The 6000-nt window shown below is 45.0% G+C and overlaps 1 protein-coding gene and 1 long non-coding RNA gene across 3 annotated transcripts in view; one reads left to right on the top strand and one right to left on the bottom strand.

The window, feature by feature from the left end:
• Window positions 1-5983, top strand: part of LOC128656052 (uncharacterized) — a 9331-nt gene extending 3348 nt beyond the window's left edge. The window contains exon 2 of the long non-coding RNA XR_008401965.1: window positions 5710-5983. This is a non-coding gene — a long non-coding RNA (uncharacterized LOC128656052). The remainder of the gene's footprint in view (window positions 1-5709) is intronic.
• KIDINS220 (kinase D interacting substrate 220) overlaps window positions 1-6000 on the bottom strand; it is a 404332-nt gene that overhangs the window by 316260 nt on the left and 82072 nt on the right. The gene's annotated exons all lie outside the window — the stretch shown is intronic.

The raw sequence follows: 6000 nt of genomic DNA, 5'->3' as shown, positions 1-6000 counted from the left end.
CAGCAACAGCGTATAACCAATCAGGATACAGCATCACAATAAAGAGTCCAAAACAAACTAAGTCCTTCCTCTTTTCTTTGCTGCACCCAGTACAGCAGGTCACGTATCATTGTTCTCCTTTTATTAAATATATTTGAATGTTTTATTTAACTGTCTTTGCATATTAGCATTTCCATTTCTTTATTCTAAGCTTTTGGCATTTTGCTTTTTTACTACAAAAAGTTTTTCATTTATCACTAATCCTTGTATGTGTATAGCAATCAATAGCTTGTATTTCTGCAATTCATTTAACATTAAGGTTTAGGCTGCTCGGTAATTTTTTAAATATTGTATTTTGCTTCTCTTGAATGTTTGACTAAATTTTCCATCAACGGATCAGCCACTTCAGTGTGGCTGCTCCGTTCCTAACTTAACACTGTCTGTCTCTCGATATGCCTGACAGTTTGTAAATTTGTAGCGCTACTTCAGAGCAACCACCTTGCTGAAACAGGTTGCTCCGTTCTTGCTCCCTAACCTGACCGCTTCCTTCTCTTGCACCTCTATCTGGGCCGGTGCCGCTGCGGGATCTCGCGGACACACACCTGACCGGAGTTTATTAACTGTTCTGGTCGGGTGTGTGAACCGCATCCTGTGTCGGTTCCGTCTCAGGAGTGGGCGGGAGTTTGTTGTTATTTCTGCGGTTAGGTGTCCCCTAAGTATTTTACTTACATGGGCTAAATTTTTTATAAATATAGGTTACAGGCACTATTTATACCATAATTTACACTCCCTTATGTTTTGTTCTTTCAATTTTTAAGCAATACTATTTTACCGTTTTTTCCCGCCCTTTTTATTGCTTATGAGACTTAAATGTTTTTCATTATTACCTCAGCTCTTATAGCTTATTGATTAGCCCTGCTGCCTCCCATACAAGAGGTTGAGAGTTCGAATCTATCCTCCACCCTTTAGGAATTTAACTACAGAAAATATTTTATTACTGTTTATAACTATCTTTATTTTAAAAAAAAAAAAAAAAAAGATATTTCTTTTAAAAGTCTCCTTTATTAAACTTTCTGTTTAGCCTTGGGGACTAACACTGTAAACTGTAAGTTTTGAGGTTCAGGGTTCAATTCCTGACTGTTCAGCATAATTTAAAATTTTATTGTTTCCTCTTAATATTATGATACTTATGTCAATATTCTCTTTTATTTAGATTATAACTCAAACGCAACGATTAAACTAATGGAATCTGCCGACCCTGTCATTGACCCCGCCCCTTCTTCCTCTCAATCTAAAGAGGAACTTTTAGCCTATATTAATTCGGCCATAGCTTCGGCACTAAAACATAATATTCCCCCTTCAGAGAATGTTTTAGAACAACCTATGCCCCCCCATATTGAGGAATCCTCTTCCTCCTCTTCCTCTGATTCAGAAGCTCCAATATCTCGCAAGCGCCATTGGAAGTCCCATTCTCGCTCTGCTTCACATAGAAGCAAAGCTCCGAGACATAAAGCCCCTCCCCCGGGCGTTTCACATAGGGGTGCCAGAACCTCCTCCCCAGAGGTTAAACGGGGTAAACGAACCCTTTCCCCCTTGGGTACACGAAGGGGAGTCCAGAGCTCTGACTCTGAAAATTTTGACATGGAAGACTATATGGAGTCTTTTCCTGGGCTAGATTGGGAGGAGGAACCTCAGTCTGACCTAGAACAGGATCCATTTCCGACCCCTCAGACGGAGGCTCCTCGATCTCGATCTTCCCAGAGAAGAAATATTGAATTTGAGGACGAAATGGTTGACCCGGCTGGGAACCCCATTTTCAGCCCCAAACACATTAAACACCCCAGATCATCTGACTGGGCATTAGCGCCTCACCTCTCTCGCTTTTTGCAGAGATCACTCAGAAAACCCCTCGATCGTGAGGATCGTAATAAACTACGTGCAGAATGTCGTAGACCCTCCCTCCCTGGTAGGGAATCTGTAACTCCTGAATTTGACGCTAAACTCGCTACCTTTCTAACTAGAAAAGGTAGAGACCCTAGAAAGGGCTTAGATAAGGCTCTCAGAGGGGTTCAGGATAAACTTCTGGACACTTCGGGTCCTTTGGCCCAGAGTCTCCATCTTTCGGATGAAGCCCTTCTGTCCGGCTCTCCTTTAGATCCTTTTGCCATTCGAGAATGGGCCTTTCGAGCCTTTTGCTTCCTGGGCAACGCCAATGTTGCCATCTCTACTGAACGCAGAAGGTCGGCATTGTTGCGAATTAATCCCAGATTGGCTGTTCTCGCTGTCGAGGAAGCAGGCTCTTCTGCCAAGGGTCTTCTCTTTGGAGAACCCTTCTTAGATATCATGAGACATTACGTTTCTACCTTTACCTCTATCGACAAGATTCAAGCCTCCCTTAGAAGAGTTTTCAACCCTTCCAATCGGGTTTTTGGCAGGGCCGGCAGATTCAGGGGTCGTCTGCCCGGCCGTCAACAATTCATGGTCCAGCAACGCCAAGCAGTCGCTTTCCAACAGTACCCCTCCTACCCTCAGAGAACACTCTTCCCACCAAGATCTCGAGCTGTCAGGACCAGACCAGCCCTTCCTAGACCCACCTTACCTCCAGGCCCTTCCAATACCCAGAGTGAGTACTCCTCCTTTACTCCTGACTTCTTTCCCCATATCTCCCTTTGCAGGCAGACTGTCCCTTTTTTCCCATTCGTGGGATTTAATTTCTCAGGATCCCTGGATTGCACAAACAGTGAGAGGCTTCAAGATCGAATTCATTTGCCCCCCTTTCCAGAAGGGTCACCCAAAACCCCTGAACCTCTCAAAATCAAATACAGACCTTATTGGTTCAGAAGTGCTATCTCTCCATCGGAAAGGCGCAATAGAGGAGGTTCTCAACCCGCAAGACGGGTTTCTAAGCAACCTTTTTCTAGTAAAGAAAAAGACAGGTGGCTTTCGACCGGTCATCAATCTTCGGGACTTAAATTTCTTCGTGGTTTACCGCCATTTCAAGATGGAGGGTATCCACATGCTCAGAGACCTTCTCCGTCTCGAAGACTGGTTTATCCGCCTGGACTTGACAGATGCCTACCTTACGGTTCCTGTTTTCCCAGACCATCGGAAATTCCTCAGGTTTCCCTGGGACGGGAGGATATGGCAATTTACTTGCCTTCCTTTCGGCCTCAGTTCAGCTCCTTGGTGTTTCACCAAGCTTTTAAAGCCCGTCGTGGCAATCCTCAGAGGCAAAGGTATTCACCTTATCATTTATCTGGACGACATTCTCCTTATGGCAGAGGATCAGTCTTCTCTCCTTTGTCACTTACACACAACCACCTCCCTCCTTCAAGGTTTGGGATTTGTGATCAACTCGGAGAAGTCGGCTCTGATTCCCTCTCAAAAAGTGGAGTTTTTAGGCTTTCTCATAGACTCCACCTCAGGTCTTCTCCTTCTTCCTCAAGAGAAGATCGACAAGATCAAATTAGAAATTCAAAGTGTGCTGGCATCCCCCATGATATCTATCCGTCAACTTTCCAGAATTATCGGGCTCCTCGCCTCCTCCATTCAGGCAATCTTTCCTGCCCCTCTGCATTATCGAGCAATGCAGAGGCTGAAGATTCAATCTTTCAGGGAATGTCGTTCATATCATCAGATGATTTGTCTGAACGAGGAGGTCCGTGCAGAGATGTCCTGGTGGCTCCGTCACATGGAATCCTGGAATGGCAAGGCTATCTTCGGATCCTCGCCAGACTTTGTGCTCTCCTCAGATGCCAGCCTTCTAGGTTGGGGGGCCTCTTTCGAGACCTCGGCGACGGGGGGGATCTTGGTCCCCTCTAGAACAGTCGCTTCACATCAATTGTCTAGAGCTCTTGGCAGGCTCTTTTGCCATTCGCTCGTTCTCCAAACAGTTTACAAACTGTTGCATCCTCCTTCGTATGGACAACATATCTGGGGTACAATACATCAACCGCTTAGGGGGTACGAAATCCAAGATTCTATCAGATCTTACCTCAGAATTGTTCAGATTCTGCGCCTTCCGCAACATTTCCCTCCGGGCGCAATATATCCCTGGAGTTTCCAATATTGTTGCGGACTGGTTTTCTCGTTTTTGGAGAGATTCCAGCGATTGGCGACTTCTTCGCCCTGTTTTTTTGCAAATTCAGAATATTCTGGGTCCCTTTTCTGTGGACCTTTTTGCTTCCAGGATCAATCATCAGTTGCCTCGTTATTTCAGCTGGCTTCCAGATCCGGGGAGCGAGGCTTCGGATGCTTTTCTACAGAATTGGCCTCTATTCGGAGCTTATGCTTTTCCCCCCTTCTCGCTCATCACGAGAACCCTTTGGAGGGTCAGGAGACTTAAATGCTCCCTGACAATAGTTACCCCCTTCTGGCCAATGCAACCCTGGTTCCCTCTTCTGCTGGAGATGACAGTCTTTCCCCCTCTCCTTCTTCCCAATCGGGGCGACATTCTGTCAGACCCTCTAGGGGAATCTCACCCCCTGGTTCTCCAGAATCGCCTCCCCCTACTAGCTTGGCAGATTTCAGGGGATCCTGGCCTGCAGAAGGCCTTTCAAGAGACGCTCAGCTTCTCCTTCGAGAATCTTGGGCCCCTGGCACCAGGAAATGTTACGCTTCAGCCTGGGCGTCATGGGCTGGTTGGTGTTCTAGCAGGCAAGCTGATCCCTTTTCAGCCCCTGTAGTTCTTATTGTGAACTTTCTTTCGGAACTTTTTTCTAAAGGGAAAGCTTATCGCTCCATTAATGTCGTCCGCTCTGCAATCTCAGTGGGCCACTTTCCAGTCGATGGCAACCCGGTTGGTAGACACCCCCTGGTTTGCAGAATTTTAAAAGCTATTCATTTGAAAGTTCCCCCTTCTGCTCGATACTCTCACCTTTGGGATGTCTCTATCATGCTTTCCTTTATTAGGAATTGGCCTCCCAATGTAGAACTTTCTCTGAAACAATTGTCGGCCAAATTGGCGATGTTGCTCTGCCTGGTTTCCTTCCGCAGGATTTCAGATATCCGTGCGCTGGACGTCGAGGGCATTTCTTTTTCCCCTGAGGCCGTTTCCTTTTCCATCCATAAACGCACTAAATCCATGTCATCTTCCATCTTTTACCCGTATTTCCCTGACGACCCTCAACTCTGTGTGGCTCTCTGCTTGAAATCTTACCTTTCTAGGACGTCGTCCTCACGTCCTTCTCCCGGGGGTCAATTACTAATTTCTTTTGTTCCACCTTTTCGCCCTGTCTCTTTTCCCACCTTGGCCAGATGGGTCCGTTGGCTCATGTCCTCCGCTGGCATCGACCTTTCGTTTGGAGCTCATTCGGTTCGGGGTGCGGCTGCATCCAGAGCTCTGTTATCGGGTAGTAACCTTCAGGATATCCTTAAAGCTGCGGATTGGTCTTCTTCAACTACTTTTTCGCGTTTCTATTTTAAACCTATTCTTCACGCTTCCGAGTCATTACTTTTATTGCGTTAGAATTGCAAAATATGAAGCCTCCTGTCTTGACATAAAATTCAGATTATTATAACCTTGGTGACTAAATAATCTTGATTTTATTAAAGACAGGAGGCGAGTATTTTCCCTCCCTTTTCCCTCCCAGTACAGGTTTTAAAAAAAAAAAAAAAAAAGAAAGTTTTTCTGATAAGGGTATTGAACTGTTATGTTTATTGTTTATATTTTATTCTTTCAATCTGTGTCTATGTGAACAACTATTATTGTCACTTTATCTTCTTTTACAGTTTAATTCGATGGATGGGATTTTCCGAATTTCTCTCAAGGCTTGAATAGAATCTTCAAGTTTCTGGAGTCTTCTCCCCAAGATGTTATTGACGTTCGTTCTTCTTTAGTCTTCTAGTCTTTCCACCAAAGAAAAGAGGAAGGACTTAGTTTGTTTTGGACTCTTTATTGTGATGCTGTATCCTGATTGGTTATACGCTGTTGCTGTGTGATTATTTTTTCTTCCTTTCAGTTTTCTTTGCTGTTATTTTGGTGTCAGTAAAGAATTATGCAAAATACTCGCCTCCTGTCTT

Source organism: Bombina bombina, chromosome 4 (assembly GCF_027579735.1).
Source record: "Bombina bombina isolate aBomBom1 chromosome 4, aBomBom1.pri, whole genome shotgun sequence".
NCBI classification, from domain to species: Eukaryota; Metazoa; Chordata; class Amphibia; order Anura; family Bombinatoridae; genus Bombina; species Bombina bombina.
The sequence above is the reverse complement of the archived record's forward strand: the minus strand, read 5'-3'. Positions and strand labels throughout refer to the sequence as shown.